Source organism: Monodelphis domestica, chromosome 7 (genome assembly GCF_027887165.1).
Source record: "Monodelphis domestica isolate mMonDom1 chromosome 7, mMonDom1.pri, whole genome shotgun sequence".
NCBI classification, from domain to species: Eukaryota; Metazoa; Chordata; class Mammalia; order Didelphimorphia; family Didelphidae; genus Monodelphis; species Monodelphis domestica.
Genome location: NC_077233.1, coordinates 161,481,882 through 161,497,454, shown reverse-complemented (window position 1 = coordinate 161,497,454; position 15,573 = coordinate 161,481,882). Strand labels below are relative to the sequence as shown.

The window sequence follows — 15,573 nt, the reverse complement described above, 5'->3', positions numbered from 1 at the left end:
AGTGGCAGAATTCAGTGGCATAAATGAGTATACAGCAAGGTAGAGAGCTGCATATATATACATACATATATATATAGCTATATTTGCATAGACAATTGCTCTAAAATATAAAACCATATTTTTAAACTAATATGCACAATGGTATATTGCGTTAAAGTACACATGAAATGTTAATTGGAATAAGATATATAGAAAGCCCATTCATGGAGGTAATTAACAAAGTAGGAAATGGACCATGCCATATAATTTTACCTGCGTGGTGATCTCATACTGTGAATCCCAAGAACAGAATAGCAACATTCCAGTTTATTTTTTCATGAAAATCCTATCTTAATATACACAAAAAGGTAGCCATTTCCTTGCTAACAAGCAAGTAGCCGACTTTAATCATTCATTTCAAGTTGTATAGCTACAATACATACTTAAATTTGGAAAAGCACGTAATCTATCAATTATCATAGTGTATGACATTCCCCCTTCTAGATTCCTGCCCAAAGTTCCACTAAATTAAATATATAATTCATTCACTTAGACACAGACATTACTATCTCCACTCCTCTATCTTAAGATATAACTACTTATACAAGATATAACCCATAACTACTTGATAAAACATGAAGTTCTGGTACTCATTCTTCAACATTAATATCAATGTTTTCATCAGCATTCTCTCAATTTACAAAGGTTACAAATCCCTCACGTTATTAGATAACTTCATGAATTGCTATAGTCAAAAACTGTTATTACCTAGTGACCAACTTTCTAGTGATAAAGGCTTTCCAAACTTAGTCTGTTCTACAGCCATAAGCTATTACTAGGGCCATTGTCAAAATATTTCCAACTCAACAGGACTGGCCTGAGTTTTACTGATGCCTTGAAATAGTTGTTCCTTCCAAGTTGCCAGGGTCAATGTTACACCAGGACTAGGCATCACAGTAGGCCCTTAACAGAGCACTCAATATGACACATCTGGGTAAATTTTCAAAATTAGTGTTGAATCCATTTTTGACACATTGAGTATAGTTCTGCAGGAATTTGCCCTTCAAATCAAGGTCTCAAGAAAGCAATTCTGAAGGTTAAAACAATTCCAATATTTCCTAACAAGATCCATGCCAACATAAAGCAAGGTAAGATATGTCTTTTTCTGAGGGGAAAAACATCACATAATTACAGCAGCTAAGAAACAGACAACCAAATAAGTAGATAGTCATAAAAACTATTGGAATCAATAGTGTTAAAGACTCAACTGTCTTCCTTGAAACAAGAAATGACCAATGTAAAATTGAGATTTGAACTCTGGACTTCAATCCCCACAAATCCTTGCTCCACTTCCCCAAAATGCTTTGTAATCTCACAGAATTCTGAGGTGGGCGAGATCGAGAAGGTACTTAAGCTGATTTCAAAAGCTTTTGAGGTCTCTTTTCTCTTTTTGGACTTCCGTTTTGGAGCAGATGTGGCTCTTTCCATAATGTAGGTGAGGTCTTGTCTAGGCCTCTGGCCTAGGCACATTTTCCTTATCCTGTATTTTCTTTAATCCTTAATAAACCTCTAAAAAATATAATACTCCTTGCAGAGAAACTAATTTCTACCTGCCTCAGTCTCCCCAATCCCTAAATTTTAATCTTTACAGTTGGCAACCTAATGGGAAAAAAAACTCTCAATCTTCTGATTTAATCTTTATAGCTAGTGCCTAGAATTTTTTTAAGCCACGTCTGTCCAAGATGCTTTTTAGAAAACTATCTCGATCAGCTCCTGCCTGTGGCCCTCTCCTGCTCCTGCTTCTGCAGCTTCTCACCTGGTGCCCGAGTTCCCGGTCCTGCTTGCCTTTTTTTTTTTAACCGTCACAAAGCTGTTGATCAGCTCCTGCCTGCCTGCTGCTGCCATCCACTTCGGACAGCCTCTTCTCCTGGCCCCACCCCGCTCAGCCCTGCTTGTCTGCGCTCCAGCTCTGGCCCCAGCCAAGCGGACTTTCTCTCGCTCACCTGGCCCACCTGATTCAACCAAGATTGCAATCACCTGGTACCCAATCTCCCAGCCCTGCCTGCCTGTTTCTGCACCCAGACCCAGGAGCGTGACCCCAGCCGGCTCATCACCCAGATCCTTGGAGCAGATGGCTCAGGACTCATTGCGACCAGCTGGTAACAGTATTGGCCACATGGGCGGAGGGGAGAGAGGAGAGGGAAAGGAGAAAGGGTAATTTTCCCTTAGGCTAAGCCTCCACAGGGTATTGACCACAGGAAGGGGTTCATAGCAGAGGAGAAGAAACAGATTTTTTCAAACAGAAACTTAATAGCAATGGGCTGTTTAAAAGGATACCTTTTGACTCTTCTGGTAATTTCATTGACTTCACCTGCCTGTCAGGGAGCAGACTCAGCCCAAAGATTCAACTTTAACTTTGGGAAGGCAAATGGGTGGCTCAGCGAACTGATAGCCAGGCCTAAAGACATGCGGTCCTGGGTTAAAATCTGGCCTCAGATACTTCCCAGTTGTGGGGCCCTGGACGGGTCCCTTGAACCCCATTGCTTAGCCCTTACTACTCTGCCTTCGGACAATAGACATTTAAATGGATAAGAACCCAAGGAACTTTTTAAAGACTGGAAATTTTAAGGCATTTCAGACTCCAATGGTTAATAAAAATCTTTGTACTCTATTGCATTTTTCCTGATTGTTTTGTTTAAGGTTTAACTTTGTGATGTTAAATTCATATGTTACTGAATTCAATATTATTCTCTTACACTGAAGGTTGATTGAATTTATTTTGAATGTACTGAGTTTTAAAATTCTGTTGTTTTTTCCCCTATAACTGTGCTGAACAAATATTATTGTAATTAAGCCCATATAAAAAAAAGGGGAAAAAAAACAGCTTTTTTCTATTTTGCTGAGGATAGATGGACTTCAGAACTGGTTACAATTGCTATAACAATCTTTGGAAAATTTAATATGCTAAATATCTCAACTGATTTTAAGGGTTTTTAAATATGATTTTTGGAATTTTTTTTTAACAATCTCAGGTTATTTTTGCCTGCCCCTACCATGAGGTAAGGCCCATTCTAGTAGCTGAAGTGAAATACATTTTATAACCCCCAACCTTCCCACATTTCTAAATATGTGAATGGAAGTTGGGGCAGTTAATCTCAGGGCATTTGTACCCCTAAAAAGCCTCCAAGAAAAAGGAGCACCCCTTTATTTATACTCTTCAGCTCACTACTTTACTTGCACCAGAATGATATATAGATTTCTTGATTATGTTCTTAACCCAAGATGAGCTTTACTTTGTTTAAAAAATATGTTTATTACCAAGATTGAAAGATTTGCTACATTTGTAAAAAATTGTGACAAATATCCATCAATTCATAGGCTTTTAAATGCCATACAGCAACTTATGTGAAATATGAAAGTGTGTTTGTTTGCTATTGTAATTAATTGGGCTATTGAGAATTTTGGAGATTTTGATAACTACATATTTGTACTACTGTATTTTTTAAAATGTAAACATGTTACCTCTCTCAATTCATTTGCCTTCTACTCTCAGTGATCATGGCCAGATACAAAGAGGAAATGGATCTCATTTTTGGTGAGAAAGTCTTGTATTCTATATTTTCTTAGCTGACACAGAGTGTCAATGATTATAAGCTACATTTTTGAATTTTTTAAAGCTCTTTTATTATTATATTTTTCTTGCATGTGCAATATACTATTTCAGTTTTTTTCTCTCCTTTTTATATTTAAAGCACGTCACCAGCATTAAGGTTTTGATTTTTCAGTACTACAAGATTGAAATACATTTGTCAGAGCATGCCCAAAAAGCTTGTGACTATAAAAACAATGCCACTAATTATTTAAATAAATTATGGGACATTGCTTAATGATTCTGTCTGATTCCAGGACAAGATATACACAAAAAAGCCATTGCACAGAGCCAAATAAAAGCCAATCCAGGATGGATTGATGCACTTCTAGGCCAAGGTCTTGAACCTAGTGTGAAGACTCGAGGTTACTGTGTTTAACATTGTTAGACATAGGCTTTCCTTGTGTCCACACTCACTCTGAAGATACTCACAGAGGAGTATCCCCAAAACTTGGCTCCTACTTGGCTTCTATAATCTGGTCCCCTTTTCTGCCTCTCATAGTGTGGTACCTTTCTGTAGTCCTGGCTACTGCCTGGGTAAATGCATCATTGCTTAGATCATTTTAATTGGGCCCTGATTCAAGGACCTGTTATAGATTTATTTTTCTTTTTACTTGGAATTTTTACACATAAAACTTTGAGAGTCTATATTTTCATCCAGAGTTTTTTCTTTTTTTATTTGGATTTTTCTGATGTCTTTTTAATATCTCTTGCCAATTGATTCATATACCTCAGCCAGGCATCCATAAGTGATCCTTTTTTTTAAATCACCCTCTTAATGGGGGGAATGTAAAAATATCATTATTTAAATTTCAAAGTTTAAATTCCTTTTGAGAAGAATTTTAGGTAAAGAAGATGCTACCTCTCTGAATCCAGAACTGAACTGTTGGAGAAGCCACCATGAAGAAGCCTCCAGACCATAAGCTGCACAAAAATGAACTTTGGGTGTGGTTGATTGAACATTTATTTGTATGTATACTTTCATGCCAAAGGGGACTGCCCCCTAACTGGCTCTTTGTCAATGCGTTCAGCAATTATTGGTTTTGGTTCTTTTTTTCTCTTATCCTCACATTATTGTAATCTTTAAATTGATTATGTTTTTATGATCCTTTGGGGAAGGACTTCTTCCCAGAGGATCAAACGGAGGTATGTAAAATTGAGATTTGAACTCTGGACTTCAATCCCCACAAGTCCTTGCTCCACTTCCCCAAAATGCTTTGTAATCTCACAGAATTCTGAGGTGGGCGAGATCGAGAAGGTACTTAAGCTGATTTCAAAAGCTTTTGAGGTCTCTTTTCTCTTTTTGGACTTCCGTTTTGGAGCAGATGTGGCTCTTTCCATAATGTAGGTGAGGTCTTGTCTAGGCCTCTGGCCTAGGCACGTTTTCCTTATCCTGTATTTTCTTTAATCCTTAATCCTTAATAAACCTCTAAAAAATATAATACTCCTTGCAGAGAGAAACTAATTTCTACCTGCCTCAGTCTCCCCAATCCCTAAATTTTAATCTTTACACCACTGAGAGCCTAGGGAACCAAAAACTTAAAAAGATCCAACCTATTTATTAAAAAAAAATGTCATTTTACCATACCAACCTTATTTTATACCAAATATTCATGAAAGGTGATGAGACACAAACACAGCAAATAGTATCAAAGTACATCAATATAGAAACCACTTCTGCCAGGAAGCACACACAGAGAATTTCTATGGGTTCTACTTTTCAAAGCCAATAGAAAGGAAAACCAATGCCTCAGCCTACTTGGACTTTTCTCTGGTATGGTAATTATATGGTAACCTGGGAAGAATAATAGAATAAACCATAAAAGGGTTAATCAGGGGCTTCTAAAAGAAGCTTGCAAAAGATTAAATTAACAATGGAAGTCTAAGTTCACCTTCCTTCTGAAAGCAATGACCTACAGACTAATGTAATATAACCTAATCTGGGCCTGTGGTTGAAAACTTCCCTTCCTCATAGGCTCTTTACCACTACTCTTCATTAAAAGATTGAATTGAATAGAAGGATTACTGTATGCCGGAGTTGGAAGGGACCTCAGAAGTTAACTACTCCAACCTCCACTCAAATCATCAATCTTTCTACAGTCATGTTTTACTATAAATACTCATGGCAAAATTTACTATGCCACTGGAGTTTAGAATATAAACTCCCATTGTAGCAAATATATCTTCCTTATATTTTAAAAAGGAGAGAAAATACATTTAAGAGTACTAACTCGGACACACAATAGCATTCCACCAAAGACTGTAGCTGTAATGGATAAACAGTAAAAATCACAACTCAAGACAGGAAGAAAATGAGCATAAGCTCATAGAAGAAAGAAAAAAACTGTAGCTAAAATGAACTTTAAAAGGCTAATATAAATTAAAATGGAAATATTTTCCCCGTTTCCTTTTCATGGGTTGCCATAGTCAATTGAGTTTCCTTTAAAGTTAAAAAAAAAATTCTCTAATGCAGAATTAGCAATTCAATTTGTTTCTTCTTAAAACTTAGATAACGTAATAATACACTGATGAGTCCGTTTGCGTTTCTTTCTCCTTCTCCAAATGTTTCTTTCCTATCACTTCACTATACATTTTATTTCCTCTCTCATGGTCTCCTTTATCCAGTTTATCACGTCAAAAGAGGCTGATGGCCTGCTCAAATGGCAATATGTGAAGCACAGGATCCTAGACATCATGTCTTACTACTCAGCTGCTCAGTGGGACATGAACTCTGTTTGCACTTCAACCAAGAACAACAGAAGAAAACACAGCTGAAGGACATTAGTGATAGCCCAAACAAGGCCAGGGTAAAACGGGTGGCCTCTGAAAGGAACTTCTGAGACGATTAGATATGCTGATTTATTTTCTTTTCTGAAATAAGACTATGAAATATACATCCTCCAGCATACAGGAAATTAGAGATGAAAGGCTTAGTGATCAATAGTGATACTGTAATGCAATTTCAGCAAGCATTTAAAAGCTCCTACTATGTGCAGCACTGTGTTAGACGCTTATACTCCACAGATAAAAGAAGTAATAGCAAACAGGAGAAATAGAGACAAAGTGGACTAGTATAGGCACGCCTGGACTTACATGGGGGAATGACCTATCATTTCTCCTTTGTTACCCACTGCCACATTTAGGATTTATTTCCTCTCCTCCTCCTATTTTTCTTTCATTGTTCCTGGGCAACTAAGGTTTAAGCTTCTCTCTAAAAGCACTAAAAGAAAGGGCACTGAGTAAAATCATAAAACTCAATAAATATTAAGCACTTATTAAGTGTGAGTTGTGGTAAGCACTAGGATCATGAATGCTTCAAGGAATTTACAATCTAATGGGGGTAATAAGATAAGTATAACAAGTTATAATACAAAAAAGGAATCTAAATGAATTATTCTAAGAAATAGATGAGTAGGGATGAGATAACTGAAGTAAGAAATTGAGATTAGATTCAGGGGAGTAAGCAGAATGGAGCAATGGTAGAAACAGACAAGCATCCAAGAATGGTAGCTAGCAATGCCAATGCATAGAAGGAAAACAGAAGTTGGTGAAAACTGGTCATATAATTTAATTGCAATGTAGAATGTATGAAAGGGTTGAATTTTTTTTTAAAACAGGAAAGGTAGGTGAGAGTCAGTTCAGAAGACCTGAAATTTTATTAGGCTATAATTCTAATGAAAAAAGGAAGTCACCGAAGATTTTTGAGCAGCAAAATGGCAATAGTCAAATCTCTGCAGTTGTGTAAAGAAGGGACTGGAGGGCCAGCTAGGGTAGGACAGTGCCAGTCCTGGCACTGGGAGAACATCAGTTCAAATATGGCCACAGACTCTCCTTAACTGTGTGGTCCTGAGCAAGCCATGTAAAGTTGATTGCCTAAACCTCACCACTCTTCTGTCTTAAAAATGATGAGTGGCTCAGTGGATTGAGAGCCAGGTCCAGTGAAAGGAGGTCCTGGGTTCAAATCTGACCTCAGACACTTCCTAGCTATGTGACCCTGGGCAAATCACTTAAATCCAATTGCCTGGCCCTTATCACTCTTCTGCCTTAGAACCAATGCACAGTATTGATTCTAAGATGGAAGGTATGGGTTTAAAAAAAAAAGTGATAGTAGGCCAGAAAGTAAGGGTCTAAAAAAAGGGGGGAGGAGGTGCTTGCTGGAGAGGGAAGAGTCTAGAAATAGAGGCATCTATAAGCTTTTAAAATCATGTAGGTAAGGGGTAACAAGGTCTTAGAAAGAAGTAACATCTGGGGAGGAGGAGATACTGCAAAAGTAGAATCAACAGATCTTAACTGAATAGATATAGTGGGTGTGAGAGAGGGGAACTTTCATTATAACATTTGTGTATTAAACCAGAAAAGCCACCCAAATTATTTCTTCTCTGAAAGGAAGGTATAACTATTTCAGCCAACCCATGACAGATAGGTTCTACCTATGAAAAGTTGCAACATCACCCAGTTAAAAATACACTGCAGAGCAGGCACACAACAAACACTTGTTAATGACTATGATCCCAATAATCCATTTAGTGCTTAGCACATAGTAGGCACTTAATAAATACTTAAGTGTTGATAGGATTGTTGCTCTTTGAACATATAAATAATTGGATAGGAACTAGCTGTTAAAGTTGCAGTGTGAAAAACTCTAGAAAAATCACACAAGTGAAGTGAGTTCAGCCAATGGCATACCTCCTACCAAGCTGAAATCACTGGCCAAGAAAAAAAAAAGATCCTAATTTTAAGGGCTTGGTGACTGCAACATTGTTGATCTATGTATACAATTCAAAGGCAAGTAAGTCTATTATGTTCATTAAAAATGGAAGATACCTTCAAAGTGCAAGGAGAAAGGAAATATTTTAAACTTATTTTTTTCTTACAATCTAGCATATATATATATATATATATATATATATATATATACATATATATATATATATATATATATATATGGTAGTAGTCTCTCGGAAGCCGAGAATGACGATTGTCTTTGTGCATGTGTACACAAAGACACTTGTGCGTGAAGGAGATTTAAGTGGAAAAGTCGATGCACAGAGACAGTCCCACTCTCTCAGCGTTGGAAGCCTGGGTCCAGTGGCACGAACAGTCGTTACATCTGGAGACTTCCTCAGCTGCATTGGATGGCCGTGTTGTCTTTTGTGCTCCAACACGCCCTAAGCACTCCACTGTGCTTTGCTGCGTCGCCCTCTCAGCCGTTGAACCTTCTTGTTGGTTTCTTCCGCCTGTTCTGCCGAAGCAGTCTTCACATGCTGGGTGAGCAAAGCCCTGGTTCACCAGGGGACGACCCGATGGCTACCCTCACAAGGTTTAGCCGGCCTGTCGAAGCCGTTGCCCGGGGTGTGGCCGCTGCCACATGCTAGCAGCTACTGGGAGCCGCAAGTGAGAGCTGGGTGTCAGGTGGGGGTCAGAGGCTGGAGAGCTGCCCTAGGAGGGCACGACAAGCCCTCCATACCAGAGATACTACTCCTCCCTGAGCACCCCATACATAGGCTATATGATAAGTGGCTTATAAAAATGGAAACAAAACTAATAAAGTATTAGAGGCAAATAATTTCATTTAAATTTGTGCCTGGGGAAACATCACCTACGCCAATAAGACAGGTGCCAATGGCTCATTCAAAGACAAAGGCAACTTTCATTGAGTCAAGAATCTGGGTCCCACATTCTCTGACATAAGGGAAGTCAGAGATGTCTTTTCTTGGGGCCAACAAATAGGAAAATTCCTTGCCTTGCCTCATGACATCAACCCAAAAAAGAAAAGTTTTGCAGATTCTAGATAGCTATAGTATTGGCTCTGGTTAATCAATACTAATAACTAAGTTTTGGATGGAAAGAATATCTGACATGATTATTCAAAGCTTTCTGTTGGTAAGATACCACGTAATTTAACATCAAGTTAATAGGTCATTTCACTGAATTTGTCACAACTGACATCATCAAGAAAAATGATCCAGAATAAAAAGAAAACTTTTCCCCATATTATTCCACGAGAAATCCATTTTCATCAAAAAGTATGCCTACAGAAAGAAAGACTACCTTATGGAAATTTGGTTTATCAGAACTATGAAGAAACTCCTTAAATGGGAACATGACTTCAGGGTAACCATAGGTAGGATATGACTTCATTTCTTTTTTAAGGACCCTGTATGACCTTGTACAGGGCCAAGCACACAAACAAAGTAAGTCCTCAGAGAGCTTTGTTGAATGATTTCTGCCTATCTAATTCAGTTTTCATTTGCCAGAAGAAGATACAAATTTTCATTCTTTCCCCAACATCACTTCATAGGTGAAGGAACCTTAAAAACCTACCTTATAACAATCTAATTGCAATTTTCCAAATCAAAACAGATGAGATCAATTTCTTAAACAAAAAGAATTTCAGAAGGGCCAGTATCACAATGAATGCAGAGACACAAGCTATCATCTATGCTTTGGATGGATATCAACATACTCCAGAAAAGTAGCACTATATCCTCTCTATGGCAATGAGAGCAAATATGAAGATTATAGAGATAGGAGGCTAGGATACACTTAATAAATGTTTGTTGAATGGCTGATCTGACTACTCAGAAATTCAACCGCCACAGCCAAGTCATGTATCTCCATATGACTCAACATCAAACATCTAAGACCAAAATATACCATTAACTGTATCAATTTAATGATATTAAAAGGAGATATGCATGTGAACATAAATATGACTGATTATTCATCCAAAAGTTATTGGCAGAAATTGAATTCCAAAACTTTCTTTAAAAAGGAAAAAGTGGAAGTGAAAAAGAAGCAAACCAACAGCAGGCCCCATACTTGTGTGCATTTCTGCATTACACATTGTAAGACTCCTCTGAAGTGCTGGGTATTGTCATAATATGACACATAGAATGTCACCTATAAAATGCCTTAACATCTATGTGCCAAATGTACTCAGGTCTTTAAATGTTATATGAAAATTACCTGTGATGGAGCTGCTATACACTCATCAAGGGGAATATCTAGTGATTTCAGTCAAGATTTCCTTTATCATAATGTGTTATCACAAGCCACTGATTCCTTACAAAGTTAACAAGCAATAAGAGTAGAGCTAACTTGGTGCTATTCAGAAGCAACTGCAGCTATAACCGGTGCATGGAACCACTCTATTTAGTTCATTTTCCCCCCTAAGGCACAACATGAAAGTGACTGATCACATTTTTCAGTTTCTATTTTGCAATTATACTATACATGCAAAATATAGTACAGAGCAATTTGATACTGTATTAACCTAGATGCTCAAATAAATAGGGTTTTAGGAGGCAATGATATTTCATAAACCACAAATAATTTCTAGTCCATCATGTTAAGGAGGAACTAAATATATGACATCCAAAACAAAAGGTCCCATGTCCTACATGTATTTGCACTAATAAAAATAGCTGGCATTTATGTAAAATTTACCTTACTCTCATCTCTTGGAGGAGATATTAACTTCATTTTACAGTTAAAGAAACTAAAGCTCAGAAAGGTTAAATGATTTTCCAATGGTCATACAGTCATTAAGTGCTACAGGCAAGGCATAATGCATTAATCATGTCTCAAGTCCAGTATTCCTTCCACTATTTCGACATTCTTTCAATACATTGCCATACAATTAAAGCATTAAATACTATGTAGTTAACCACTTTTTTTCACAGTTTCAGCACAAGAATGGCCATATTATCAATTGGAAGAATTCTGGAGAAAGATATGATTACTTATTAGAAAAAGAAAAAATGATATCACAATAAAAGTCATATCTCCGGTTAAGATTAAATTTGCACATTTGAAGATTATCTGTGACAGCGACACTATATACTCATCAAGGTGATTTCAGTCAAGATTTCCTTTATCATAAGGTGTTATCACAAACCACTGATTCCTTACAAAGTTAACAAGCAATAAGAGGAGAACTAACTTGATGCTATTCAGAGGCAACTGTGCTGCAGCCAGTGCACAGAACCACTTTGTACAAGAGATTGGCCTAGGATTTTTTTTCCCCTTCTTCCCTTCTCATCTTGTAGTTTCTGCCTTTAGAACATCCCTTCCCTCCACTCCTACAACTGCCATTCTGATAGAGGTTCTCATTACCTCATGCCTAGTCTATCAAAATAGCCTTCTAGTTGGCCATGTGACCTCAAGTCACTCTCTATTCTAGTCCAACCTCCCCTCAGCTGTCAATCTGATCTTCTTTAAGCACAGGTTTGACTATGTCATACCACTCACATCCACCTACCACCTCAATTAACTCCAGCAGCTTCCCATTGCCTCCAGGATCAAATGTAAAATCCTCTGTTTGATTATGGAGCCCTTTACCGACTGACCCCTTGCTACCTTTCCAGGGTTCTTGTGCCTTACCCTTCCATGTACTCTACATTGGCCTATTTGCTATCTTCTCATTTAACACTCCACCTCTCTCCACAATGTCTTTTCATTGACTTACTTTTACCTTATTCTAATGGAATACTATCATGTCATAAGAAATAATGGGTGAATTCTTCAGAGACACCTCAGAGGATTTGTATGTACTGAAGCAGAGTGAAGTGAGCAAAACCAGAAAAATTTATACTGTAACAAGAACACTGTAAAGTCAATTTTGAGAAAAAACGTAAGGAATCTGATCAATATAATGACCAGTCACAATTCTAAGGGGATGAATGATAAAATATTGCTTTTTTAAAGCATAGCCAACGTGGGAAACTGTTTTGCTTGATCTTGTTTTTCAATGATAGAAGGAAGTGGGTGGGAGAGAAAATGGTTTTTTGTTCATTTTTTATTAAAAAAGGTTAATTTTTTTTAATCTCCAAGGGGACAAAGACACCAACACAAATAGCTTTAATATATACCATTCTAATGATTGTTTCCTAAATCTCCAATGTACCATAGCTAACCTAGACCCAGCTCAATTTTTTGACAGGATCAGTCTGAAATTCGAGATATTATAGAATCTCAAAACTACTTTCTGTCCTCTATCAATTTTGACTTGTATTATTCAAGTACACAGAGGTAGAATGAATGCTATACTTGAGGTCAGACAGGCCTGGGTTCATATTTCTACTGATAACAATTATTAACATAATTATTCATATTAACCTCTTTGAAACTCAATTTCCTCATACATTTCCTCACAAGATTGTTAAGAAGTTTTTAATGAGTTTAGATAAAGGGCTTGCCAAACCTTAAAGTGTCAAATGCTAAATGGCAGTTGCTTTTTATTATAAATATAAATATGTTTCCAAAATATCAAGTCCTTACACAGAGATCAGGTTGCAAATTTGTGAAGTTACCTGTCACTAAAACCAGTGCCAAAGATAGGGACAAAACTATTAACCTTATTCACTCACAATGAATAAAATAGTCCTGATGTTAGACCAAAAATAAATAAATAAAGAAGAACCTATGTGAAGGAATACCTGTGTAAGATAAAAATTGTGAGAACCTCAACAATTTCCTTCACACATCTGCCTAGAAGAGAATCATCTTACAAGATGGATTCAAGATATTATTACCTTTTCAACACAAAACTGTTAAGTTTTTTTTCTCAGGAAGATTACTTTGAATCTTCTGTTTTCCAAATCCCATCTTTCTTGACCTCTCTACAGCATTTGAGACAGCTGATCACCTCCCCAGATGGATTTTTTGTGGTTTTATATTTCAATACTCTCTCCTGGTTCCCCTTCTGTTCCTTCTCAGTCTCCTTTGTTGAATTTTCAACAGGTTTCCTTTTGGCACATGGAATGCCCTTTTGACATGTTGGGCTGGATGTTCCATAGTTATCTCAAAATCAACAGAACTTCTCTTTCTACCAAAACCTTCCCCATTTTCCTATTGTGAAAAGCACTATTATTCTCCCATTCACCTAGATTACCAACCTTGGTGTAAAATCTTCAACTTCTTACTCTCATTGACTCCACATATCAATCTATTATCAAATCTTGTCATTTCTATTTTCACATCATCATCTATGTGCATCTCCTTCTCTCCCCTTTAGATTTACTGCAATATCCTTCTAATGTTCTTACCACAACCTTCCCCATTCCAATCTATCTTTCATACACTTGCCAAGACATTTGACTATGTCACCCTCTTTCCCCCCATCTCCTTCCCATTCAATCCACTCCAAAGTACCTGTAGGATTAAATACAAAGTCCTCTGTTTGGCATTTAAAACTCTTCATAACATGCCTCTTCCTACCATTTCTATCTATCTTACACTTCTATTTATCCTCGCAGATCCAGGCACACAAAAGTATTTGTGGTCCCTTGCACACATCACTTTTTTATTGGCTATATCCAATGCCTACAAAGTTCTCCCTTCCCACCTCTGCCAGTTAGTTCCCCTGACTTCCTCCAAGATTCATCTAAAAACCCATTTTCTACAAGATAATGACTTCCCTGGTCAAATTATTTGCCATCTACTCTATCATGAAAACGTCTAGTTATTTACATGTGGTCTTCCCCACTAGAATGTGAGGTCCTTGAGGGCAGGGACTTTTTTACTTTATTCTTTGTATCCCTAGAATTTAGCATACAGCAAGCACTTAGTAAACACTTGCTGACTGACTGCCTGTTAGTTTCAACTTTCCAGATTTCTATGGGGCTAGAAATAACTTAAAGGAGTTATCTATTTACTAGAAGGAACAAAGGCATTCTACAGGGGTTTCCAAAAATCTTGGTACAGTTTTACAATGTAATAGCTTTAAGCTTTAATAGCCTAAAATTGCATTAAGACTCTTGGAAACCCAGTCTGTTAAAATATCTATTTTCCCAAGCCACATCAGATGTTATAGTGTTTTCTAAATATCCAGAAGGTTGGCTAATGCTCCCAAAAGAATCATTGTGCAACAAAGGCATGATCCCTTATTGATAGAATGGACTGTTTTAAGGTTACTCATCAACAAATCCCTACAAATGGCCTACAAGAGGTTTCTAGACAGGGAGGGAGGGAGAGAGAGGGAGAGGGAGAGGGAGAGGGAGAGGGAGAGGGAGAGGGAGAGGGAGAGGGAGAGGGAGAGGGAGAGGGAGAAAGAAAGCCAATACTCACACATATACCCCAGGTTTTTTTTTTTTAAATAAAAGAGCTGAAGTCCATTAAGCTACCATTTATTTTGATATAAAGCTAAGATTAATTACTTGAGACAAATCAATTATTTTTGCAATGTAGATTAAAGTCTGCTATATAATATCAAAAGATATTTTCAAGCTTACTGCTCCTTATGAAGTAGGTTCTATCAGTCTGGTACCTTGACTTCTTGTGTCCTTTATATCTGTTCCTAGTTTATTATTGCAAATGAATTAGTATTTGCTAAAAGAGCAGGAAGTTTAGAGCCTGCCAAATTGTTTTCTAATTTATTATAAGTAGGATGACTTTTAAGACAAGTTTTTGTTTCCATTTGGAATATTGAAGAACAGAGGTGTCAAAACACATGGCCCACAACACTCCTGGGTGCAGCCCAAGCCAAATGAAAATGTAACTGGGAAATATTTGACAAAATAAATAAAAATGAAATAAAGCAAAGCTAATGTTACATTTTAAAATTAAGTCAATAGGTGGACCTTATATATGTAGGGATATATGATCCTTATGTATAATTTAGTACATATTAAGAGTTTGACATCATTGGTAGAGAAGACATAAAGCCCAAGCAAGCCATGTTCTCCCAAAGAGAATAAAGGAAGGGTCAGTTTTAGGTTCCACTAAAGGGATAGAATAGAACCGGGAAGGACCTGGGATCCATGAACTTAAAAAAAATTGATAATTATATTTCAATATAATTGGTTTTCTAATTGGTCCAATGTACTTTTGTTTTCTGCATATAAAAACAATATTATCTGATAAAATCCCTGAGTTTTGATAAAGGACTGTTTAGATCCCAGTTGCTTACAATTCTCAAGTTATCCATAAACTTCAAGTATACA

General features: G+C 37.1%; 1 protein-coding gene across 9 annotated transcripts in view; it reads right to left on the bottom strand.

The window, feature by feature from the left end:
- Nucleotides 1-15,573, bottom strand: part of LOC100021905 (transducin-like enhancer protein 4) — a 167,294-nt gene that overhangs the window by 106,814 nt on the left and 44,907 nt on the right. The window lies entirely within an intron of this gene.